This window comes from Hemitrygon akajei, chromosome 1 (assembly GCF_048418815.1).
Source record: "Hemitrygon akajei chromosome 1, sHemAka1.3, whole genome shotgun sequence".
In the NCBI taxonomy this organism is placed as follows: domain Eukaryota; kingdom Metazoa; phylum Chordata; class Chondrichthyes; order Myliobatiformes; family Dasyatidae; genus Hemitrygon; species Hemitrygon akajei.
The window spans coordinates 173,509,262-173,536,516 of record NC_133124.1 but is presented as its reverse complement, the minus strand read 5'-3'; the positions used below and the strand labels follow the sequence as shown (position 1 = coordinate 173,536,516).

General features: G+C 44.2%; 1 pseudogene; it reads right to left on the bottom strand.

Moving 5' to 3' along the window:
* LOC140726186 (sialic acid-binding Ig-like lectin 12) overlaps positions 1-26,785 on the bottom strand; it is a 32,899-nt pseudogene extending 6,114 nt beyond the window's left edge.
* Positions 26,786-27,255: the final 470 nt, after the last annotated feature.

Here is a 27,255-nt window from a genome sequence, read left to right as displayed (position 1 = left end):
CTTGAGAGTTAGTGGCCGGACTAGAAAAGGGATTTTCACTCATGATCCCCATGCAATCTGATGGAGCTTGAGTAGTTTTTTAAAGAAGAATGGGGAAAAATCAGAGCGTCCAAATGTGCAAAGCTGGAAGAAACCTATCCACACGGACTCAAGGCTATCAATGTTGCCAAAGGTCCATCTGCTAAATACTGACATGAAGAGCGTGAATTCTTATGCAATCACTTATTTTGTGTTTTACATTTGTAATTAATTTCGATCACTTAGTAGAGGTCTGTTTTCACTCTGACATGTGAGAGTCTTTCTGTCAATCAGTGTCAAATAAAGCCAAATTAAATCTACTGTGATTCAATGTTGTAAAACAATATAACATGAAAACTTCCAAGGACGGGTGAATACTTTTTATAGGCACTGTATACCACCAGCATGTAGGATGTAACAATGAACGTGAATGTTTGTTGGCTCCCAGTCAGTAAGGGAGATGGACAGGAACAGATGCAGACCCGATCGAAGCAGTCACCCACAGGCAGACAACAGAGGGTAGGGTTTGAATAGAAGCTGAATATTCCTCAGCCAGGATTTCACAGATTGAGGTGTTTGAGGCTACCTTCTCCCTCAATTCTAACCAATTTTTAGCAGGAGTGCCATCAAGAGTATCCTGACCACCTGCATTACTGTCTGGTACAGCAATTGGAAAGATGTTAACCAGGACCCTTAGGATTGTCAAAGATCCTTCCCATCCGTCTCACAACCTCTTTGACCATCTTTGCCCCCTCCAATCCCCACCATCAGGCAGGAGGAACCGTAGCATTATGAGAAGGACTGTGAGGATGGGAAACAGCTTCTTCCCCACTACTGAACTCCCTGAAACCACCCAGATCTCATCACTTATGAAGTGTTGTTAATGCACCTTATGATCAATGTTAATCTTACAGAATATATTTAATTATTTGTTATTTTATTTAGTAATGTTGTTTTATGTGCTGTGTGTGTGTTATATGCACTGTTTTGTATACCCTGGTCCAGGGAACGTTGTTTCATTTCATGGTATAAATGTATACAATTGAAACAACAATAAAACCGAACTTGAACGTTCATCTGGACTTACTTCTGGATGTACCTGGAGATGAAGAACCCAGCCAGTAGCATACTGAGAATGACACTGCTCGTGAGTAACACTGTGGTCCAAACAGCAGAGACTCCACCTGTAACATCAAGCAACAGGACAGCTTCAGAATAGTCCACTGTACAAGTCAAACCCTTTCTCATTTATGGACAGGCTACTGCACAGGATCTCAAAAAAGCTGCAGTAAATTCCAAACTCAGCAGCATCACGGGCACTAGCCTCTTCAGTACCGAAATCATCTTCAAAAGTTGAAGCCTCACAAAGACGTTGTTATGGACCTTCACCACTCAGGATATGATTTCTTCTCAATGCTTCCATCAAGGAGGAAGTACATCCTGAAGACACACACTCATGTGTGAGGAACAGCTTCATCCTCACTGCCACTGCCTCACCATTCTTTTCACTTTTTGTTTTGCTCTCCCTTTGCACAACTTATTTAATTCAAATTACTTTCTATAAATATATATCATGCCTATAAAAAGTTTTAATTTGGCTTTTTTGACACTAATCAATAGAAAAAGACTCTTTCATGTCAAAGCGAAAACGGATCTCTGTAAAGAGATAGAAAGAAATTGCAAATTCAAAACAAAATATTTTATTGCATAATTGTTCACCCCTCTTTAACAATGGCACACCAAATCATCACTGGTGTAGCCAATTGCTTTTAGAAAACACATAATTAGTTACATGGAGATTTGTTTTTGGAGACCTGTGTACAGTCAAGGTGCTTTCATTCATTGTGGTAAAAATACACCTGTGTCGGGAAGGTCCACCTGCTTGTGAGTCAGGGGTCTGGCAAAAACTACACCATGAAGTCAAAAGAATGCTCCAAGCAACTCCCTGATAGGGTTATTGAAAAGTACAAGTCAGGAGTAGGATACAAGAAAATTTCCAAGTCACTGACTATCCTTTGGAGAAGAGTTAAGTCAATCATCGAGAAATGAAAAGAATATGGCACAGCTGTACATCTGCCTGGAGCAGGATGTCTTCAAAAAGTGAGTAACCGTGCAAGAGGAAGAGTAGTGAGGGAGGCCACCAAGAGACCTATGACAGCTCTGGAGGAGTTACAAGCTTCAGTGGCTGAGATAGGAGAGATTGTGCATACAACAACTGTTGCCCGGGCACTTCACCAGTTGCAGTTTTATGGGAGAGTGGCAAACAGAGGCCACTGTTGAAAATAAATTCACATGAAACCACAGCTAGGGTTTGCTGGAAGGCATGTGGGAGACTCTGAAGTCAGGTAGAAGAAGGTTCTACGGTCTGATAAAACCAAAATTGAACATTTTGGCCATCAGAGTCAACGCTATGTTTGGCATAAGCCAGACACTGCACATCATGAATACACACTATCCCCACAGTGAAACATGGCAGTGGGGATGCTTCACTGCAGCAGGCCCTGGTAGGCTTGGAAGACAGAGGGTAAAGTCATTGCAGCAAAGTACAGGGGAATCCTGTTGGAAAACCTGATGCAGTCTGCAAGAGAACTGGGACTGGGAAATCAAATTGTTTTCCAGCAAGAAAAAATTGTTTCCCAAGCATAAAGCCAAAGCTACACAGGAATGGCTTAAAAACAACAATGTTCATGTCCTGTTGTGGCAAAGTCACAGTATGGACCTCAACCTAATTGAGAATTTATGGTTGGACTGGAAAAAGGCAGTACAATTGCGATCCCCATCAAGTCTGACAGAGCAAGAGCAGTTTTGTAAAGAAGAACAGGGAAAAATTGCAGTGTTCAGATGTGCAGAGCTGAAAGAGACCGATACACACAGACTCAAGCCTGTAATTGCTGCCAAAGGTGCATCTACTAAATACTGAGATGAAGGGGGTGAATACTTATGCAATCACTTATTTTGTGTTTTATATTTGTAACTAATATATATTACTTTGCAGAGATCCATTTTCACTTTGACACATAAGTCTTTTTCTGTTGATTAGTGTCAAAAAAGCCAAATTACATCCACTGCGATTCAATATTGTAAAATAATAAAACATGAAAACTTTCAGGGGGGGGAGGAATACTTTTTATAGGCACTATATGTAGTTCTCTTTGTAATTTATAGATATTGTACTGTACATTGCCATGTAGTCTTGCTGCAGAACAACACATTTGACAGCATGTGCTGGTGATACTGGACCTGATTCTGATTCTGATTCTAATGTAATATCCAGGACATTCGGCTTTTCATTGCCAACATTTTGTAGGAGACAGAGATCCATGTGTTCCTTCCCAATTTTACTTGGGCTTTGTCCTCAGCACATTGAGAGAAAAACCTAAATTCTTGGATAAAGGCAGTGGGGTCTTAAAGGAGAGTGAACAGTGTGATTCCCATTTCACCATCCCAATGTGTTCCTCAGCTTGGGATCTGATCCCAAGGGAAGCAGGGCAGCAGTCTGTACACAGCAAGATCCCATGACTAGCAATGTGATGATGACCATTAGTGGGCTTGGGATGCTGGCGTAAATTCCCCTCTATCTGTGCGATCTTTCCCCTCCCGCCGGAAGTGAAGGTGGACTTTGCTCACATGGAGCTAAGTGGGGGATGGAGGGAATTGTTGAGGAAGGGCTGCACTTCACAGAATGGAGAATATTTCTCAGAGATATCCTCACCTGTCATCCACAGGAAAACTGCGAACATGACCTCTCCATGTTGGTTTTGGACTGTACAGAAAGCAGTCACATCCTCCTCTTCCTCGCCCACACCCAAGATCAGCGAGCCAGTCACCAGTTGCCCGTCTGCCACCTGCCACGTCTGGAAACGACCGTGTGTCTGGTTCCCGCTGAGGTTGGCGAGGGGGAGGTGCCAGGTGAGCTCTCCGGGTGGGTTTGATCTGGCCGCACACACACATGTGATGACCTCGGGAGTCCGAGTGCATCCTGAGTCCCGAGAAATCTCAGGCTTATCTGGGAAGAAACAGGCAGGAGATGTTGGTAGCACTGATATATTGTAATGGTCCAGTGTTATTCTGAAGCATCAGCTGTCCTCTGTTAGACACCCCTTTCCATTCTCTGTAAACTGAGGCTGTCTCCATTTTGATGCATTGGATCCCCCTCCTCCACATTCAGAGATGCTCTTCTGCATATCACTGCTGTAACGTGTGATTGTTTGAATTACTGTCGCCTTCCTGTCAGATTGAACCAGTCTGGCTTTTCTCCTCTGGCCTTTCCCATTAACAAAGTGCTTTGCCCACAGAACTGCCACTCACTGGGTTTTATTGTGTTTGTTTTTCATACCATTCTCTGTAAACTCTAAAGTCTATTGTGCGTGAAAACTCCACACGATCAGCAGTTTCTGTAATCGTCAGGCTCTTGAACAGAAGTGGATAGTTACACCCATTTAAGTACTCTGTATATCGCTATTTCATGCTCGTTATTTATGAAGATTGATTAATATCTGCATTTCCACAGTTTATTTACAGTTAACAGTTCCTGATCTTTACAATTTACAGTTACTGTTCTACAGATTTCCTAAGTCTGCCTGCAGAGAAAGAATCTTAGGGTTGTATGTGGTGACGTGTATGTACTCTGATAATAAAATTTACTTTGAACTTTATACTCAAACCACCCTGTCTGGCACCAATGATCACTCCATGGTTAAAGTCACATAGATCATATTCCCTCCCCATTCCAGTGTTTGGTCTGATCAACAACAGAATCTCTTAACCATGTCTGCATGCTTTTATGCATTGAGTTGCTGCCACATGATTTGTTGATTAAATATTTGCATAAACGAGGAGGTGTACAGGTACTTAATAGTGTGGCCACTGAGTGTGTATTGTGTATCGAAGGATAAATAGTCCATTGACTTTGCACTTGTACTTAGAGATGTAGCAATGCATCTTTCATATTCACCCAGGAATTGTTCACATTGTTGGGAGAAGTGATTGAGAGATTCTGTGGGGCATCTAATAAAGACAAATAAAGAGGTAAACATGAGAACACATGGTGTAGAACAAGATTCCACGTGTCAACCACCTGAAAGATTTCTACAGTCAATTCCATTCCACCTTTGCAATGTGTTCCAATGTACACAGAATGTGGAAAAGTACAGCTCAGGAACAGCCCCTGTGGCTCATGATGTTATGGTGAGAGAATTATTCTAGAAACCAAATCTAAAACTAAGATAACCTATTCTGCCTACAACATGTCCATATCCCTCCATTCCTTACACATTCATATGCCAACCTTAGTGCCTTTGAAACACCTCTACCTTCACCTCCACACTTGATAGATCATTACAGGCTTCCTCAGCTCGCTGTATAAAAAGCAAACTCGTCCCGCGAATCCTTTTTGCATTTACGCCTTCTCGCCTTCATGCATGGACTCCAATATTGAACATTACAACCCCGGGTAAAAGATACCGACTGTCTATATTTGCTCTGAAATCTCTCTGTGTCTGGAGAAAACAATCTGTATGTCCAACCTTTCCATATCACACCTGCTCTGTCATCCAGACAGCATCCTCTTCTTCACCCTCTCCAAAGCCTCTCCACCCTTCCCATAATGCGGTGAACAGAACTGAATGCAATAGTTCACATGGGGTCTAACTGAAACTTTATTCACCTTTAACATAACTTCTCAACTCCAGAACTTATAAAGGCAAACATGCCTTACACCTTCTTTCCCAGCCTATCAAACTGTTGGGAGCTATGAACTCAGATCCCCAGATTCCTCTGATCATCAGCATTGTTCAGCGTTCTGCCATTGACTGTTCCTGTCACTTTACACCTGATTTTCCAAACTGCAACACCTCACACTTACTTCAATTAATCTCCATCTGCCACTTCTCTGCCCCATCTGCAACTGATCTCTATCCCGCCTAATCTTTTGGCAACATTATTCACTGTCCACAACAACACCAGTTTAGGAAATGGTAAATTAAACAGACCCACAAGCCAGGATGCCCACAAGAAGAAGGAACTTTCTCCATTCTCACAACTTCTCCAAAGCTTCAGAACAACAACTCACCATAAACTTAGCATGGCGATGTGGGCACCGGAGATATAGGTGGGTGAGGGAGGTTGGATTTGTGGGATATCAAGGTCAGTTCTTGCCTTGAGGCGCATCAGGCAGCACAATTTTCCATTTCCATAGCATATGTTTGCTCAAACCAACACGGACGGATGGAAAGCGTGCAAGGAGCTGGCCGGATTCACACTCGGGACTAGTTGCTGATGCCCCTACAGCGACGTCCCGCTCAGTAGGTTAATGCTCATTGTAAATTTCCCTGTGATTAGGCAAGGATTAAACTGGGGAATTGCGGGGCAGTGTGGCTCGAAGGCCTGGAGGGGGCTTTTCAGTACTGTATCTCAATAAACAAATAGATAGATTTAGAGGGAACTGTTGGACTAAGACCATCCACTCACATTCCACAGTGAGGGCTATTTCCCTCTCCAAACACCAGCCACAGCTTGTTGCTGGAACTTGTTGTGCTCAGTGTGACCCCGAGATGTCTCCACCTCAGGTTCGATGCTGGGAAACTCTGGACGGATCAGAGGATCGATGTAGGAATCCCTTCCTTCATATTCACCCAGGAATTGTTCACGCTGTTGGTAGAAGTGACTGAGAAATTCTGTGGGGCATCTAAGGACAAACCAATGGTTAACAGTGGAACAGTTTTGAGGCAATAGAAGATCATAAATCAGTTTTGAAAGCGAGCTGGGCCTGTTGGGACATGTCTGCGGAGCAAGAGATCACAGAGTGAGTTGGAGACAGTTCCATGCGGAGTGTTTGATGCTCTGGGCCAACTCACTGGAATTTACAAGCATGAGGTGGAATCTCATTGAAACACATCGAACATTGAAAGCCTTTACTGGATGATGTGGAGATAATGTTTCCTATAGTGTGTATGTCGAGGGCCAGAGGGAACAGCCTCTGAACAGACGGATGTCCATGTAGAATGAAGACGAGGAGGCATTTCTTTAGCCAGAGGATGGTGAATCTGTGTAATTCATTACCACAGACGGTTGTGGAGGGTGTCATTGGGTATATTTCATAGCTTCTTGCTTAGGGTGTCAAATATTATGGAGAAGACCAGAGACTGGGTTTGAGGGGGATAACAAATCAGCCATGATGGAATTTGTGTAGCAGTGTCGATGGGCCGAGTGTTAAGTATAACATATTAAGTGTCCTGTAGCCTCCCATCCTCCTGATAATCTGGCAAATGCCTGAGCTGTTACATTTCACCAGCCTGAGTAGAGGGGGCTGGATAACTGGATGGTGCCATTCTGCTACAGCCAGAGGGTTCTCTGGAGCTGCTTCATTTATGCCGTATCTTTTTAAGGAGAGGAATGTTTTCCCTCCTCAGCAATTTACTATGGACTGGCCAGCGTCGAATATAAACCCGCAGTCAGGAGATGATGGTGTCACTTGGTTTGAGGAGTATTTATTATGTTGTAACCAAGTTCTGTTCTGTTCAGCTGATTCATGTTTGGACTCTGGGACTGTTCTGTTGAGTTTGTAAATATTTTGGGTAAATAAAACCCCTTTTTTTTCACCTTTACCTACTCTGCCAGTTTTATGCTTACCCTGGTCCTTCACAGATGTGGCAGTGGTGGGGTCAGCAGTAGGAGGTGCAGGAAAGGTGTTTTGAATTTTTTTTCCAACATGAAGAAAGCAGTAGGAGGAGGGAAAACACCGGCCGATCGAGAGCAGCAGCTGGAGTTGGGGAGCAGTCTGAAGCTGAAGTGGAAGGTGGGGCCAGGTCCTCAGAAATAGAGGAGCCCCGGGAGCCCACTATTATCGACCTGGCCAATATTCTTCACACGTATATGGGACAGCAGCAGGTACGAGATGCCCAGTTGGTGAGGGCAAGAGCAGCGATTTACAGCACTGCAGCCCCAGTTCAATCTGCTCCAGTCAGAGGTGCAGGCCCACACCCCTCCAATATTTGATCAACCTCCTGGTAAGACAGATACTGTGGGGGCAGATGTTGTGGGTTCAGACACAGGCCCCCCTCCTGCCCAGGTAAACTTTGGGGTCTCCCATGAGGATGGCTCTACAGCAATACACTTGAGATCTACTCAGGAGCCAAAGCTTCAGCAGCTGACTGCTACTGATGATATTGAACATTTTCTTGTCACTTTTGAGAGAAAAGCAACAGCATGCAGATGGCCAATTGGAGATTGGGCCTTTAGGCTCATTCCATTATTGACAGGCAAAGCTAGGAATGCCTATGTTCATATGGACATTGATGATGCTGCAGACTATGAGGAAGTTAGAAGGGCTATTACAAAAAAATGATATAGATCCAGAAACCTACAGACAGAGATTTTCAGCCTTGAAGTTGAACCAGATGAAGGCCCAAAAGAACTATGTGTCAGGTTAAGGAAGCTTTATAGGAAGCGGGTTGACCTGAAGGGGAAGACGGTGAATGAAATTGGAGAAGTTACTGTCCTGGAACAATATCTGAGAATGCTTTCCCCTGAGCTACAGGTCTGGATTAAGGAGCACAACCCTGCAACGGCGTAGAAGCAGCTGGCCGAGCTGATGTGTTTGTTGCTGCCAGACGGAAGAAGCAGCCGTGGAGCTTCTCTGCCTGGAAGTTAACTAAGGATCACAAATGGCCAGGTGTCTCCCGGTCAGTACAAAGGGTGGATTCAGCCGGGGGTAAGGCTCCTGTAAAGGAGAAATCTACAGAGGTTAACTCATTTTCTAGATCTTCCAAGAGACTTATTGGTTACATGTGTGGTGAAGACGTTTACCATCCCTTCCAGGTTTAGTTTCAATTTCAACATTATAAAAAGGAAGTTCACTGAGAGGTTGGGTAGATTGTTTGATGTCCTTGGCTTTTGCCCGGGTAAGTGCAACTTTACAGACCTGACCTGGACGTAAAAGATCAAGAAGAACAGGCAAATCCTGACCCAGCACCACCGGAAAGGGGAGATGATCAGCAACCCCTACGTTCAGGAGATAATTCTGGCCTTGCACTTTGATATGAACATCTGCTGTGGGATAAAGCTTGTCATCTCCATGTACACAACAGATGGGCACAGTCTCAGTCATACACGCACTATGAGGAGGAATGAACTGTCTATGAACAAGGGTCTGGTCACTGCCACTGTCAATAAGTGCCTTTAACTCACAGCCATTCACCTCCACCATGATCTCTCTCTGCGATTGTCGTGGCTCCCTCTTTGACTTCAGATCACCTCTGGGCACATAGCACATCCGGATTGGTTTCAGAGAATTATTGGGGCAGACAAATTTAGTGTGCCCCTCTACACCACACATGTAACCAATAAGTCTCTTGGAAGATCTAGAAAATGAGTTAACCTCTGTAGATTTCACCTTTACAGGAGCCTTACCCCCCACTGAATCACCCTTTGTACTGACCGGGAGACACCTGGCCATTTGTGATCCTTAGTTAACTTCCAGGCAGAGAAGCTCCACGGCTGCTTCTTCCGTCGGGCAGCAACAAACACATCAGCTAGGCCAGCTGCTTCTACGGCCGTTGCAGGGTTGTGCTCCTTAATCCAGACCTGTAGCTCAGGGGAAAGCATTCTCAGATATTGTTCCAGGGCAGTAACTTCTCCAATTTCATTCACTGTCTTCCCCTTCAGGTGAACCCACTTTCCATAAAACACCTTTCACCTGACATATAGTTCTTTTGGGCCTTCATCTGGTTCAATATCAAGGCTGCGATATCTCTGTCTGTAGGTTTCTGGATCTATATCATTTTTTTGTAATAGCCCTTCTAACTTCCTCATAGTCTGCAGCATCATCAATGTCCATATGAACATAGGCATTCCTAGCTTTGCCTATCAATAATGGAATGAGCCTAAAGGCCCAATCTCCAATTGGCCATCTGCATGCTGTTGCTATTCTCTCAAAAGTGACAAGAAAATGTTCAATATCATCAGTAGCAGTCAGCTGCTGAAGCTTTGGCTCCTGAGTAGATCTCAAGTGTACTGCTGTAGAGCCATCCTCATGGGAGACCCCAAAGTTTACCTGGGCAGGAGGGGGGCCTGTGTCTGAACCCACAACATCTGCCCCCACAGTATCTGTCTTACCAGGAGGTTGATCACATGTTGGAGGGGTGTGGGCCTGCACCTCTGACTGGAGCAGATTGAACTGGGGCTGCAGTGCTTTAAATCGCTGCTCTTGGCCTCACCAACTGGGCATCTCGTACCTGTTGCTGTCCCATATACGTGTGAAGAATATTGGCCAGGTCGATAATAGTGGGCTCCCAGGGTTTCTCTATTTCTGAGGCCCCAGAATGCCCCGGAAGGCCCCACCTCCGCTTCAGCTTCAGACTGCTCCCCCAACTCCAGCTGCTGCTCTCGATTGGCTTGATTGAAAAAAAAATTCAAAACACCTTTCCTGCACCTCCTACTGCTGACCCCACCACTGCCACATCTGTGAAGGACCAGGGTAAGCATAAAACTGGCAGAGTAGGTAAAGGTGAAAAAAAAAGGGGTTTTATTTACCCAAAATATTTACAAACTCAACAGAACTGTTCTAGGTGCCAATCTTGAATCAGCTAAACAGAACAGAACTTGGTTACAACATAATAAATACTCCTCAGACCAAGTGACACCATCATCTCCTGACTGTGGGTTTATGTTCAATGCTGGCCAGTCCATAGTAAATAGCAGGGGTGAGAAAACATAAATGAAGCAGCTCCAGAGAACCCTCTGGCTGTAGCAGAATGGCACAATTCAATTATCCAGTCCCCTCTACTTCCGCCGGTGTAATGCAACAGCTCAGTCGTTTGATCTGGAAGGTTGAACTGCTGACAACTCGGTGAATCGGGTGGTTGGGAGTGGAGGAAGGACGGCAGTTGACTAAACAACTAGATTGTGAATGGACGGAGGATGGCGGGGGAACTGATGATTTGGGAAGTGAGTTAGAGATGGAGGTTGGCGGGAAAGAGGAATGGAGTGGAAAAAGCAAGAAAAGAAAACAGAGGTATGAGATGTCAAACTCTGAGGAGTCAGGGGATGACTGAAGCAGACAATAGACAATAGGTGCAGGAGTAGGCCATTCAGCCCTTCGAGCCAGCACCGCCATTTAATGTGATCATGTCTGATCATCCACAATCAGTATCCTGTTCCTGCCTTCTCCCCGTATCCCTTGACTCCACTATCTTTAAGAGCTCTATCTAACTCTTTCTTGAAAACATCCAGAGAATTGGCCTCCACTGCCTTCTGAGGCAGGGGATTCCATAGATCCACAACTCTCTGGGTGAAAAAGTTTTTCCTGAACTCTGTTCTAAATGGCCTACCCCTTATTCTTAAACTGTGGTCTCTGGTTCTGGACTTCCCCAACATCAGGAACATGTTTCCTGCCTCTAGCGTGTCCAATCCCTTAATAATCTTATATGTTTCAATCAGATCCCCTCTCATCCTTCTAAATTCCAGTGTATACAAGCCCAGTCGCTGCCATCTTTCAACATATGACAGTCCCGCCATCCCAGGAATCAACCTCGTAAACCTATGCTGCGCTCCCTCAATAGCAAGAATATTCCTCCTTTAATTTGGAGACCAAAACTGAACACAATACTGCAGGTGTGGTCTCACCAGGGCCCCGTACAACTGCAGAAGGACCTCTTTGCTGCTATACTCAACTCCCCTTGTTATGAAGGCCAACATGCCATTAGCTTTCTTCAATGCCTGCCATACCTGCATGCTGATTTTCAGTGATTGATGTACAAGAACACATTGTACTTCCCCTTTTCCTAACTTGACACCATTCAGATAGTAATCTGCCTTCCTGTTTTGCCACCAAAGTGGATAAGCTCACATTTATCCACATTATACTGCATCTGCCCATTCACCCAACCTGTCCGAGTCACCCTGCATTCTCCTAACATCCTCCTCATATTTCACTCTACTACCCAGCTTTGTGTGATCTGCAAATTTGCTAATGTTACTTTTAATCCCTTCATCTAAATCATTAATGTATATTGTAAATAGCTGTGGTCCCAGCACCGAGCCTTGTGGTACCCTACTAGTCACTGCCTGCCATTCTGAAAAGGACCCGTTAATCCATACTCTTTGTTTCCTCTCTGCCAACCAATTTTCTATCTGTGTTAGTACCCTACCCCCAATACCACGTGCTCTAATTTTGCCCACTAATCTCCTACATGGGACCTTATCAAAGGCTTTCTGAAGGGCCAGGTACACTACATCCACAGGCTCTCCCTTGTCAATTTTCATAGTTACATCCTCAAAAAATTCCAGAAGATTAGTCAAGCATGATTTCCCCTTTGTAAATCCATGCTGACTTGGACTGGTCCTGTTACTGCTATCCAAATGTGCCGCTATTTCATCTTTTATAATTGACTCCAGCATCTTTCCCACTACTGATGTCAGGCTAACTGGTCTATAATTCCCTGTTTTCTTTCTCCCTCCTTTCTTAAAAATTGGGATAACATTAGCTACCCTCCAATCTTCAGGAACTGATCCTGGATCTATACAGCATTGGAAAATGATTACCAGTGCATCCACGATTTCCAGAGCCACCTCCTTAAGTACCATGGGATGCAGACCATCAGGCGCTGGGGATTTATCAGCCTTCAGTCGCATCAGTCTACCCAACACCATTTTCTGCCTAATGTGAACTTCCTTCAGTTCCTCCATTACCCTAGGTCCTCTGGCCAGTATTACAACTGGGAGATTGTTTGTGTCTTCCCTAGTGAAGACAGATCCAAAGTACCTGTTCAACTCGTCTGCCATTTCCATGTTCCCATAATAAATTCACCCATTTCTGCCTTCAAGGGCCCAACTTTGGTCTTAACTAATTTTTTCCTCTTCACATACATAAAGAAGCTTTTACTATCCTCCTTTATATTCTTGGCTAGCTTACCTTCGTAGTTCATCTTTTCTCCCCATATTGCCTTTTTAGTTATCTTCTGTTGCTCTTTAAAGGATTCCCAATCCTCTGGCTTCCCGTTCATTTTTGCTATGTTATATTTCTCTTTTATTTTTAAACTGTCCTTGACTTCCCTTGTTAGCCACGGTCGCTCCCTACTCCCCTTAGAATCTTTCTTCATCTTTGGGAAGAACTGATCCTGTACCTTCTGTATTATTCCCAGAAATACCTGCCATTGTTGTTGCACTGTCATCCCTGCTAGGGTATCCTTCCAGTCAACTTTGGCCAGTTCCTCCCTCATGGCTCCATAGTCCCCTTTGTTCAACTGGAATACTGACACTTCCGATTTTCCCTTCTCCCTCTCAAATTGTAGATTAAAAGTTATCATATTCTGGTCACTACCTCCTAATGCTGTAGGATAGCAAAACAATGGAAAGAAGATGAGATTAAAGCAGTTATAAAACTGAGCCTTTTGGTGAATGGAACCTGATTCATTTGATGAAGATGATCAACAAACTTACTGGCGAGGTCAAAAGAGCAAAGGTATTACGAAATGGATCGAAATTAGTGATTTGTCGGGATAGTGCTCAGCAAGGCAAAGTGATAAGATTAAATAGAATAGACAGAAGAAAAGTACAATGTTCAGTACCCAACAATAGAAAGTGGACTAGAGGAGTTATTTCAGGAATACCAACAGAGGTTACTATGGTTGAGATTAAACAGAACATAAAAGGAGCAAAAATTGAGGCCAAACGTTTGAAAGTTACAAGAAAAAGAAACAATTGTGATAGTTTATCAGATATGATTAATTTCGATGAAGAAAAATTGCCGACAAAATTTTATTTCGGGTATATGTGTTATGAGGTCAGAATACATATACCACCGCCTTTAAAATGCTTTAAATGTCAGAAATTCGGGCATATCGCGGCGGTCTGCAGAGGGAAACAAAAATGTGGGAGATGCGCTGGAGAACATGAATATGGGAAATGCGAGGCGGAAGCTAGGCTGAAATGCTGCAATTATGGCGGGGAACACGGTGCAGCTTATCGAGGGGGCATTAATAGCAAGAAGACAGCTGAGATACAATATGTTAAAGTAACAAGAGATTAGCTATACAGAGGCAGTGAAAGGAATTGCTGAAAAAGAGAAGGCTATCAAGTGAACAAATATAGGGAATAATAAACCAGTGAACTGTGAGGGCTGTAATGTGATAAATAAGGATACACTAATAATGAGTAGAAAGGATTTCGTACTGTTCATGGTAGATGTAATTAACTGTTTAGTGTTAACGGACAAGAGAACCGAGAAAGCTAAAATTATAGTCAAGTCTGCAGAAAAATATCTTGGTATTACAGGGCTTGGGTGGGAAGTAGCTAAAGAAACGTTGAATGGAGGATCAAACAGTTCAAAGGCAGGGGAGGCGGGATCTTAATGGCAGTATATATATTTTACAACGGAATGCAAGGAGTCTTATCACAAATAGTCAAGAATTTAAGAAATATGTATCAGAGCTTAAGGAAAAAACCTCAGATTTTATGTATACAAGAAACATGGTTGAAACCACAATTAGATTTTGTTTTACAGCTATTAGGAAGGATAGAAGTAATGACAATGTTGGAGGAGTAGCAATATTTATAACCAGTGGGATGAGGTATAATATAATCAACATAGGGCAGAAATATGTATCAATAACAATCAAAATTTGGATAGGCAGAGAAAGTTTGGTAATAATAAATTATTATAATCCATGTAGAAGATTAAGCAAAGATGCAGTAAACACAGTGGGTAGTGGGATGAAAGGGAAAATAATATGGTGTGGGGATTTCAATGGACACAGTAAACTATGGGGATGTAAAAATATTGATGAAAACGGATTAGTGATACAAGAATTTATAGATGAAGAAAAATTGGCATCTATAAATAATGGACAAAGTATGAGATTTAACATTTCCCAAAACACAGAATCCACAATAGACTTAACATTTGTAAGTAGAGAATTAACAGGGATCAGTACTTCGAATGTATTAAAACAAACTACATTAGGAAGTGATCACTATCCCATACTCACAAAGATTCAGATTAAAATAGAACAAAATAAAGGACCTAGAGTGTCAAGGTGGAAACTAAATAAGGCAGATTGGGAGATATTTCAAAGAAGAAGTGAAGTAAGATGAATAAAGATTTTAGATGAAAATATATTGGATATAGAAGAAATGAATGATAAATTAGTCACAGCAGCAGTTAAAAATTCAGCAGAAGAAACAATTCCAAAACTTAAAGGTAGAGGAAAGAGTTAAAGTGTTCCATGGTGGAATTGTGAATGTAGTAGAAGTATAAAAGTAAGAAAAAAAGCATTTAAAGTGTTAAAAAGACAACATTTGGTAGAAACATTAATACAATATAAAAGAGAGCACAAGCAGAAGTTTGGAAAATAATCAGACAAGCAAAGCGAGCACACTGGAGACAATATTGTAACAAAATTGGAAAAGAAACTCAACCGTCTGAAATACGGGGCATGATAAGGAAAATGAATGGTATAAGAAGTAGCAAAGAGATTCCTGTGCTAGAAAGCAAGGACAAAATTGCAATTAACAATGTAGAAAAAGCAGAAATATTGGCGAAAACTTTTGTTAGCATACATAGCTTGGAAAATTTGACAGTTGAGGCTAGACAGCAAAGGGAGGAGAGGCTTAAGCAAAATTCAGGAATTACGGACAAAAGAGCAACATCAGAAGAAGTGCTGTAGACACCTATTAGCAAAACAGAAATAGAAAGGGCTATTATGAATACGCGGCCAACTTCTCCTGGGAAGGACCAAGTCTGGAATATAATGTTGAAGCACTTATCAGGAAGTGCACTTCTAGTTCTGCAGAGACTGTTTAATGATATACGGGGAAGAGGTAAAATACCATCTGCATGGAAACATTCTGCTATTGTTCCAATATTAAAACCTGGTAAAGATTCATCAGACCCGACAAACTATAGACCAATTGCATTAACTTCACAGCTAGGTAAACTTACTGAATGAATAATAATTGATAGGCTTACATACTTTCTAGAAAAAAGAATTTTTATTTCTCCCTACCAAAGCAGTTTTCACAAAGGAAGAACTACAGTAGATTCAATACTTAGCTTGGAATCTGAAATTAGAAAGGCTCAAACAATGAAAGAAATGGTCCTGGCAGTATTCGTCGACAGAGAAAAGGCATATGATATGCTCTGGAAAGAGGGAGTGTTAATTACATTGAAAGAATTAGGGGTGGAAGGAAAATTATATAACTGGGTTCTAGACTTTCTTTTTGATCAAACAATTCAAGTCAAGGTGGAAGAAGAGTACTCCAGGACATATTCAGTTGAAAATGGAACACCACAAGGTAGTGTCTGCACTCCATTACTATTTACCATAATGATAAATGACATATTTGCGCAAGTTGAACATAGTGTGGGGAAATCCCTATGTGCAGATACTGGGGCTTTATGGGTGAGGGGAAGAAATTTAATTCATATACAAAGGAAAATGTAAGACGCAATTAATAAAGTGGAGGAGTGGGCAAATAAATGGGGTTTCAAATTGTCTCTAAGTAAGTCGCAAGTGATATGTTTCTCAAGAAATCAGGAACCAGTTTGCGTGAAATCAAATGAACAAAAATTAGAGCAGATAAAGATAATTCCATTCCTCGGTTTGTTATTTGATGAGAACCTTACATGGAAAAAGCAAATTGAGAAAATTACGAACAAATGTAACAAAATAAACAACTTATTGAGGTGTCTTGCTGGACAGGATTGGAGTACAAGCAGGATATCGTTATTAAATATTTATCAAGCTCTAATAAGGGCTACATTGGATTATGGATGTGCAGTATACATGTCAGCTGCTGAAAGTAATTTAAAAATGCTGGATGTTGAGCGAGCTCAGGCCCTCAGGATATGTAGTGGTGCATCAGCTGTATCAGCCCTTCAAGTCAAAACAGGGGAAATGCCTTTAAGACTTAGAAGAATAAAGCTAATGCTACATTACTGGGTTAACATCATGGGGCATAACTACTCACATCCAGCTAAAGCTATATTAAAAGACTGCTGGGAACATAATAATCCAAATTATAATAGCCTTGGATGGATTGGGGATGCAGCAGCACAAAAATATGGTCTGCACAAAATGGAATATAGCCCTTCAGTTCCATTATCCGATATTCCTCCATGGCTCTTTACAATACATACAGTGGATACAAACCTGCAACAACTTTTTAAAAAAGTAGTCTAACTGTGGAATCAAATTGATAGTACAAGAATATATAGACCTGCATTTTAGAAACAAATTAGTAATATTTACGGATGGCTCCAAAGACCCTAGCTCTGGCCACACAGGTATTGCAGTCTACATTCCTCTGTGCAAAACTAGTATCAGGAAAAGAACATCAAACCATTTATCAGTGTATACAACAGAATTAATGGCAATATTGAGTGAATTATCTTGGTTAGAAGAAAATAATGTCAGAAAGGCTGTAATCTGTTCAGACAGTTTGTCTGCATTAACCTCTATCAAATCAAGAAAATCAGAAAGTAGACAGGATATTTTATTGGAGGTTCTATGCAAGTTATATACACTGACCAAAATGGGGTAGAAGTAAGCTTCCTTTGGGTTCCTGCTCATTGTGTGTGGAGGGTAATGAAAAAGTTGACATTATAGCTAAACAATCTCTCAAATCATCTATAATACAGGTCCAGATCCCTCTAAGCAAAGCGGAAGTCAAAAGCATTATAAAAACACGTATTGAGGAGACATGGCAGAAACATTGGGATGAGAGTGAAACAGGGAGACAACTGTACAAAATACAAGGACAAGTCAGATACCAAAGAATATCAGGTGGGCATAGAAAGACAGAAGTGATCATCAGTCGTTCAAGAATTGGACACACAAGTCTTACTGACACATTATATAAAATAGGGAAATGTCCAACTGGGTTGTGTGAAAACTGCAATCAACCAGAAACAGTTGAACATGTATTGATTAAATGTAAGAAGTATGAAAGAGAAAGGGTGAAGATGATAGGGGCGCTTAAGATGAACAAAAATAAAACTGCTGTGGGTATCGAAGACATTTTGGGAGTTCAAGAGAAATACGGACCTATATCATGGAGTATCTGAAAGACTCTGTTTTATTGTATAGAATTTAGGGAATGCATTTCTTTTCATTCCTCCTGTTTATCAAACGATCCACACTCCAGTCTAGCAGGTGGCGGTAATGCACCTTAAAGCTGGTTTGGCAACCGTCATACAACAAAATAAGAAGAAGCAGAAGCTCAGCCGTTTGCCAGATTATCAGGAGGATGGGCGGCTACAGGACACTTGATATGCCCGCTTGGTGGTGCGGCCGGTAATTGCAGCCGCCACAGTCGCCGCAAGCTCACTACCAAGGACAGCCCCACACTCTTACGGAGAAGGAGTTGTCCAGTCTGAAGGGCAGAAACGAGGGACAGTGTGATATCGCAGAGACAATGCTGAGCATCATCAATGAATATTGTTGTCACACTGAGGGAGCGCCGCACTGTGGGGGGGGGGGGGCGATAGTGAGTTACAGTGAGGGAGGGGTAATTCTGAGGAAGAGTCAAACTGTGGGAGGGGTGATACAGTGTGAGATCTCTCTCCTAAAGTTGAAAATAGCGGCCAAATTCTAAAAGAACGGGTTTAGAGACCTCCAGAAAGTTTTGGGAGTGAGGGTGTCATATTGACAGTGGACTAGAGCGGTTTCTTTCCTGCAAGGACCCGGTTTTTGAAGTTTTCGGTCCGTGTTTCTCGAGCGCTGAGCAGTGGCTGCAGCTGACGGATTGCCAAAGTTCGAGTGTTTAACTTTGTCCGGAGCGGGAACGGATTAAATCCGTTTTGAAACAGCGGAAACCCCTCCCGTTTAGATTGCCGAGCCCAGGGCGATTGGGAAGACTTCGGCGCGGCCGGAGGAAGAGCGGACTGACCTGGGAGACACCTTCGTTTTTGCAGCAGCACGGATGGCGCTGAGGTTTTTCAACCAGACGGACATCCAGCCTATCCACGGATAACTCCCATCTCCCTCCCCTCTCTGAACTGTTTCCTTTTGAGAGATTATTTGCTGGGGTCTCGCTGTGTTTAGCGTTCTGTAGTTGTCGAATTTCGGACTGAGTAGTGACTGCCATGACAGAGTGCATCTCCAACATGTCGGCATCGCAGTCGTATGCGGAGACTGCGGGCTCTGAAATTACATCCCGCGAAGTGAGTCACCCTTTCAAATTAATGGCTCTGAAAGATGCTGTACAACGTACGGAACCAACTTGAGTCAGTAGGAATGACGCTTTGAAGCCGACGTCGCTGGGCCTCCCCCCGCTGCTCCCTCTTTCTGTTCCTCCCGTCGGCACACACCTCCCCCTTTCCCCGTGCCTGTGGCGACGGAGGTCGGTGATGGGCGCGGCACGGGTGAAGGAGTGGGTTGAGGTAGGAAGGGAAATAGAAACTAGAAACACACCGAGGCTTCTACCACTGCGAAGGGGCGGGCATTTCCTGTTAAACATCTTGAGAGTAGAGGAGGCCATGGATAGACATATCAGAATGTCCATAGCCTCCTCTACTGTCAAGATGAATCCACACTCAGGTTGGAGGAACAACACCTTATATACCGGCTGGGTAGCCACCATGCTAATGGCATGAACATTGACTTCTCTAACTTCCGTTAATGCCCCTCCTCCCCTTCTTACCCCATCCCTGACATATTTAGTTGTTTTTTTTCTCTCTCCCTCTGCCCATCACCCTGCTTGTTCTCCATCTCCCTCTGGTGCTCCCCCCCCCCCCCCCTTTCTTTCTCCCGAGGCCTCCCGTCCCATGATCCTTTCCCTTCTCCAGCTCTGTATCACTTTCACCAATCACCTTTCCAGCTCTTAGCTTCATCCCACTCCCTCTGGTCTTCTCCTATCATTTTGCATTTCCCCCTCCCCCCACTATCAAATCTCTTAGTATCTCCCCTTTCGGTTAGTCCTGACGAAGGGTCTCGGCCCGAAACGTCGACAGCGCTTCTCCCTATAGATGCTGCCTGGCCTGCTGTGTTTCACCAGCATTTTGTGTGTGTAGGATGCAGAAGGACTTGGACAGACTAGGAGAACGGGCAAGAAAATGGCAAATGAAATGCAATGTTGGAAAATGCATGGTCATGCACTTTAGTAGTAGAAATAAATGTGCGGATTATTTTCTAAATGGGGAGAAAATGAGATGCAGAGGAACTTGGGAGTCCTTGTGCAGAACACCCTGAAAGTTAACTTGCAGGTTGAGTTGGTGGTGAGGAAGGCAAATGCCATGTTTGTATTAATTTCAAAGAGGCCAGAATATAAGAGCAGGGATGTAATCTTGAGGCTTTATAAGGCACTGGTGAGGCCTCACCTTGAGTATTGTGAACAGTTTTGGGCTCCTTATCTAAGAAAAGATGTGCTTGCTTTGGAAAGGGTTCAGATGAGGGTTCAGATGAGGTTCACAGGATGATTCTGGGAATGAAAGGTTTATCATAAGAGGAATGTTTGATGGCTCTGGGCCTGTGCTTGCTGGAGTTTAGAAGGATGTCAGGGGATCTCATTGAAATCTTTTGAATGTTGAAAGGCCTGGACAGAGTAGATGTGGAAAGGATGTTTCCCATGGTGGGGGAGTCTAGGACAGGCGAACAGGGCCTCAGAGGAACGTCCATTTCATACAAAAATGTGGAGAAATTTCTTCAGCCAGATGTTGGTGAATTTCTGGAATTTGTTATGGACAACTGTGGAAGCCAGGTCATTGGGTGTATTTAAGGCAGACATTGATAGCTTCTTGAGTGGCCATGGCATCAAAGGTTATGGGGAAGAGGCCGGGGTGTGGGGCTGAGGAGGGGAAAAATGGATCAGCCATAACTGAATGTTTAAGCAGATTTGATGGACCAATTGGCCTAATTCTGCTCCTATGTTTTATCATTTTCTCATGGATATTCAGGGCAATACTTGTTACTAAATAAATGATTTAGTTATCCTCCTGCTGAAATTTGCAGACTATTTCTGTGTACTCTGTGGAGTATTGCTGTACCTGTATGATAACTGTTCTCCATACTTACACTGCACAGTTAGTGTGAGGGTCTGCTCCGATGAAACAGATGGGTATCTGACTCTGCAGGTGAGATTTTGCCCGTGGTGTTTGAGTGCTGGGGTCATGGTCAGGACAGAAGTATATGTCAGAGTGTTGTGCCACCGAGTTACACTGCTTGAGACTGATGGTGGTCCATCCGTGGGGGTGACCCAGGTTAAGGTGGGTGAAGTTCCATTACACGTGGTGTTGAAGATGCAGGTTATGTCCACAGACTTTCCTTCAACAAGTTCAGCAGCGAATATCGTGGGTTTATCTGTGAAATCTAACAGAGAGAAATGAATCCTTTTAGTTCAATATCACCAGATGCATCAGTTCAGATAGAAATCCCAGCCCCACAACAGGAAAGGTGTTTATGGGATGATCCCTGAACAATGAGGGTAGAGTGTGAGGGAAAGTTGAACAGTGTGGGGTTCATTACTGTTCTGAAAGCTGTTGAGAGGGGAAATGGGAAACAGAGTCCTCCACTGAGAGCCACAATATCACTCAGTCACTGATACATCCAGTGGGGTACGTCCTTCCCCAAACAGTGAGACATGGGCCAAGTGGACTTGGTCATGGTGAAGATGTTCAAAAAGTTCAAATTAAATTTATTAGCAAAGTACATATACAGGTTGTTACCATGTACTGTACTACCTTGAGATTCACTTTCTTGCAGGCATTTACAGGAAAAAAAGAAATCAAACCAAATTTATAAAAATCTACACAAGCAGACAAAGACTGACAACAAAAAGACAAATTGCAAATTCAGAAATGATAGTACTGTCAATATGAGTTGAAAAGTGTCCTTGAAAGTGAGTCTGCACGGCACAGAATCAGCTCAGAGTAGGGGTGTTTGAGGTTATCCACACCGTTCCAGGAGACTGGTGTTTGAAGGGTATTCACTGTTCCTGAACTGGGTGGTGTGGGTCACAAGGCTTCTGTACCTCCTGCCCGATGTTAGTAGTGAGATCAGGGCGTGGCCTGGATGGTGGATAAAAACACAAAGGACGAAGGAATGGAAGGAAGTGCGGATGGTCGGGATGGAGAAGGAGTGGAGGGTCGCTGGGAAGCCAAACTCTGCCACATGAGAGGTACCTAGTTTGGAAAGAAACTTCATGTAACTCTGACAACCTCTTGTGTCCATGACAGTGGTACTTCAATATGTTTGGGAACATAAATTGGCTTTCATAACATAGTAACAGTCGGTACGCTAAAGGTACAGGGGCTGCTTCGGGAATGAATGGGAAGTTTCCTGAAAACTGGGAGCTGTGATGAAGTGAATATGGACCCAGTACAAGTTTATATTATTCCCCACTGACTGCTGAATGTCTGCTGTTGAGTCACTACACAGAACACCTACCAGAAACACGGAGCCGCGTGACAGGGTGATAGTTGTAACGATTACTTCCGGTAAACTCAATCCTAAAAAAGTATGGCCCTTCATCTTCCTGTGTGATGTTGTCGATAACCAGGGAACAGTCATCATCATTCAAGTCTCCAGACAGACGGGTCCGATGCTGAAACTTCTGTATCTCCTGACTGTGATCGCTGGAGTGAAAGACTATATGACGATTTTCCTGATTTTCACTGTTATACCAGATACCAGTCCTTGACTTCTTATCCACACGTGACGGATAACGGTAGTGGCATGGAATCCGGGCACACAAACCTCTCTGTGCTGTCACATGTAATGGTCTGTCAGCTCTCCACTCATTCGACACTGTGCCTGAGGAGAGAATGAACAAAGTTTGGTAATGGATGACTTGTGAACACATCGGACTTGATATCCACCCCCTGTATTACTCCTGCACTGTGGACATGGTGCGTACTATGCGTGGGAGACACAAGGAAACCCACCAGGCCTCCTCATGGTTGGATGGTCCTGTTAGTCGGGGGGGGGGGGGGGTGGAAGGATGAGTGGTGCAGGTTCATTTTGTTTTGCCTCATTGGCTCAGGAACAAAAAGTTGGTCTCTCACTGTCAGGAAGAATCAAGATAGAGGTGTCATCTAACAGTGCAGGAAGAAATGGAGTGGCCAAAACTGGTCTGCTCTCCTCTATTGGGAATCACTTCCTGTTTGCTCTACCACGTGTCACTGTCTCTACTCCTTCCATCCATCTACTACACTGGATCCGTCAGATCTTATGGATCTAGGAATGAATGTGGATCATTATTATGTAAGGGATCCCTGTGGGACTCCCACAGGTACAAGGATGCTGACGTGCCTGTGACTGAGTCCCACAGATGCTGGTGACAGACAGACTGCAGTAGGGGCCCGTTCTGACAGTTCCCACACTAACAGTGCAGCTTTCTCACAACCTGTCCCAGTCAACAATGCAGGAATCCCACACACTGTCCTGCTCGTACTGCAGCCCAGTCAACGTGTAACGTCACAGTACGTCACACTGCGGCGATTTGAATCTGCTGGAACATAAACTGGCAAGAGTAGTGGACTTAGCACAATGCATCACAATACATCCCTCCCGACGACTGGGACTATCTACAACAGGCGCCACTTCAAGAAGGCAACGCCCATCGTCAAACATCCCCACCATCCGGACCGTGTCCTGTTTTCACAGCTCCCATTGGGCAGGAGGGGCAGAAGCCTGAAGGCCCACATCACCAGGTTCAGGAACAGCTCCTTCCCTTCAAACATCCTGATCTTGATCAAACACAACCACATCCTCAGTATCGCAACACCGTGACCACTTCGCATTACAATGGGCTTCTTTTGTTTCAGTTGTGTTTTTTCTTGTAAACTTGTGTTATAATTTGTTGTTCCTCTGAATGTTGTACATCTCGTGTTAACGTACCTGTGATGCTGCTGCAAGGAAGTTTTTCATTACACGTGCTGACATGGACTTGAGCGTCTGATGATAAACTCCACTTTAACACACGTGACTCTGAATGTGTGACACTCCACTATCTACAGTGCAGTGTTCCTTCTGCACCACCCTTTTTCTGTTACAAGTTTATTCACACAAAAATACACCAAATACAAACGTACAAGACGGTGAACAAGTTCCAATTAAAATATGTTAATCAGCCAAATCCTTGGGGTGGGAGGGAAACCGTTCCCGGAAATCCCCGAGTGTACCCAGAGTAACACATGCTCTCTCTCCAAGGACAGCCGGGCATGAACATATCCCCGTAACAGGGAGGGGCAGAGAGTCGGCCTGGGCCGAGCAGACACCTTGACTGTCTTCCGCCCGGACATAGGAATGGCCAACTTGGCCAAGCCCACCAGTGGATCCTCGGAAGGACCTGCCCCTTCCGTACTGGGTGCCTGTATATCAGGAGCACAGGGCTGAAGTGCAAACAAAACCTGAGGAACAACCCCGCTGGGGGGTAAAAACAGACCGCCAAGGCATGTCTCATCCACAATTGAAGGCAAGGAAGTGAAATGTCGCTCTTACAAGAACAGCCTGGGTGCATCACGAAAAGGGACTGTGAGCTTCGCACCGCGGGTACCACCCTATCTTCATGATCAGTGACAGAGGAAAGGCCACCACCCCAGGATCCAGAATCCCTCCCAGAGACAGGTCCTGAGGCGGGACAGGGCAGGTCTCCCACTCACTGCCACCACCCAGTACCGTATAATCTGATCTCAGAGCAGACACCTCACTGATCCTCCTGGAGTTTGATCAGAGGGCACGAGCCATCCGGGAAATGTTCATCTCTACACATTTGTCACCCTCCCTGGTAACAACATTATCAGAGTCCCTCCCTCCTCGCCTGTTGAGACTCCCTCCTTCTGAATAACTGAGCAGAATGGTGATCCGGGAATACTCCGGTTCCCCTCATGCACCGGGTCTGGACTCCCTCCGTATCGGAGGCTCCCTCAGACTCAGGCACCACTTTCTGTACCCCGGCCTCCCCAGGCCTTTGCTGAATCTCAGACACCACAGGGCCCTTCGGGCCGGGTTCAGGAGGAACCTCCTGCCCCTCTCCTCTGGGGGAGAGGCCTCGAGATGGTTGTTCTTTTTCTTCACATTCCCTTCAGTCACCTGAACCCACCCCTCAGCGTCATCCACGCCGCGCCCATCCCTGACTTTCACCACCACTGGTGGGTGGGGGGTGGGTGCGGGAGATTGACTGGAGGGGGATCAGCAGGAGTAGGGGCATCTCGGGAAGGCTCCGCAGTGCTGTCCTCTGCCTCTGAAGTGAAGTTAGCGGCCCTTCGAGAATGTCCAAAGTCTTTACAGGCACGTTGTCGCGGTACTATAATAATGCCCCTCAAATTGCACCTGAAAGCCCCCATCTGCATCCCCACCCCATTCCATTTGCATCAGCAAGCGGCGCTGAAATGAGAAAAGGTGATCAAACCCCTGCAGAGGTGTCCTGTACCACACTGGGGTTGTATTTCACCGCACCAGGAGAGCGCAGCTGGGGAGGAGGGTCGTACCAGGGATATTGGAGGTGGGTGTTGGAAATAATAACCAACTTCACAAGCACCAACATCAACTCCACCGTCACACCCGTGGTTTCACACATTTCCACCGTCAGCAAGACTGAACCTACACTGTTGAGTTGTCACTGACTATTCTTATCGAGCCAGTGATGTCTCTGTGAAGCTGTTCACCAATCAGCCGGGCTCTCGCCCCACTGCCCCACACGTTCCATCCCCGAATGATCTAATTCCCACCGGTTAATCTTGTTAAAGCTGCTTCCACAACCCTGATGAGAGACTGAGTAACGGAGAGAGGTTGAACTGGTTGGGACACTCTTCATCGTAGTGTATCATACAGGGTGATCATATTGAGGTGTATAAAATCATAACGGACAGAGACAGGGTAAAAGTTCAAAGTCTTTTTCCCAGAGTTGGGAAATCAAGACCACAGAGGCACAGGTTTAAAGTGATGGGGGAGAGATTTAATAGGGAATCGAGGAGCAATTTCTTCTCCCAGAAAGTGAACAATATAGAAGACCATAAAACTATAACACACAGAAGTAGAATTAGGCCATTCAGCCCATCGAGTTGTTCCACCATACTCACACAATGGAATTCTCAACCCAATTCTCCTGCCTTCTTGTCACCTTTGAGGTCCTTTCTAATCAAGAAACTATCAGCCTCTGCTTTTAAATAAACCGAATGAATTGGCCTCCACAGTTGTCTGTGGCAAGTCATTCTACAGATTCACCACACTCTGGCTGAAGAATATCCTCCTCTTCTCTGTTCTAAAGGGAAGATTCTGTTCAGAGATAGTGGCATCTAGTCTGAGACTCTGCCACGATAGGAAACGCCACTCTATGAGGAACAAGTTGCCAGAGGAAGTTGTTGAGGCAGGTAGATTAACAACATATGGACAGGAACTTGGAGTGGAGATGTTTAGAAGGATATGGGGCAGAGGTGGCCAAATGTCGAGATGAAGGGTCTCCACCCAAAATGTTTATTCCCCTCCAGAGATGCTTGCTGACCTGCTCTATTCCTTCAGCATTTTGTGTGTGTTGCTCAAAATTTCCTACACCTGTAGAAAATTTTCCATTTGTGAATAATTTAGATGAGAATCTTTGTCGGCAGGAACAATTTGGGCTGCAGGGCCTCTTTATGAGTTGTACGACTCTGGCTCTTTCAGCTAACCAGCCGGACACACAGCCCAGCCCCCTACTGAGCCCTGAGTACCCTGGTTAGTGTCACACCAGCCAGACTAGAGGAAAATCAGGGATTTGCTGCCCGAGCTGCTGCTGATTTACCTTGAAGAAGTGGCAGGAGGAAGTACACCTTTCCGATTGTTCTCAGATCCAGCATATTCTGTCAGTTTTCCTCCCTTAGACTGAAAAAGAAAGTAGTTACAATGAATCTCCAGCAAACTGCTGTGATTCCAACATCAGTGTGAGGGACAAGATTCCCAGTCTGTACCACACTATTCCCATTAGTAATCCCACACACTACTAATTCATTCAGTTTTAATGTTGTATTGAGCATTTTAAAGGGAGCTTTGAAAACAAGGACACCTGTAAGAGGAACTGGGTTCCAGTGAACCAGAAGGGAACAGGAAACTGACAAAAAGTGGTGAAAGGAGCGTTTGACACATTGGACGTATTGGTCAGGACAGTGAGATCTAAAGTTAGAATGTTTTCTTAAAACTGTTCGATGTGTTGGTAGATTGCACTTGGAGCATTTTGTGCTGTTCTGGTCACAAAGCTACAGGAAGGATGTCATTAAGCTGGAGAGAATGCAGGAAACATGTTACCAACATTAGAGTGTTTGAGTTAGAA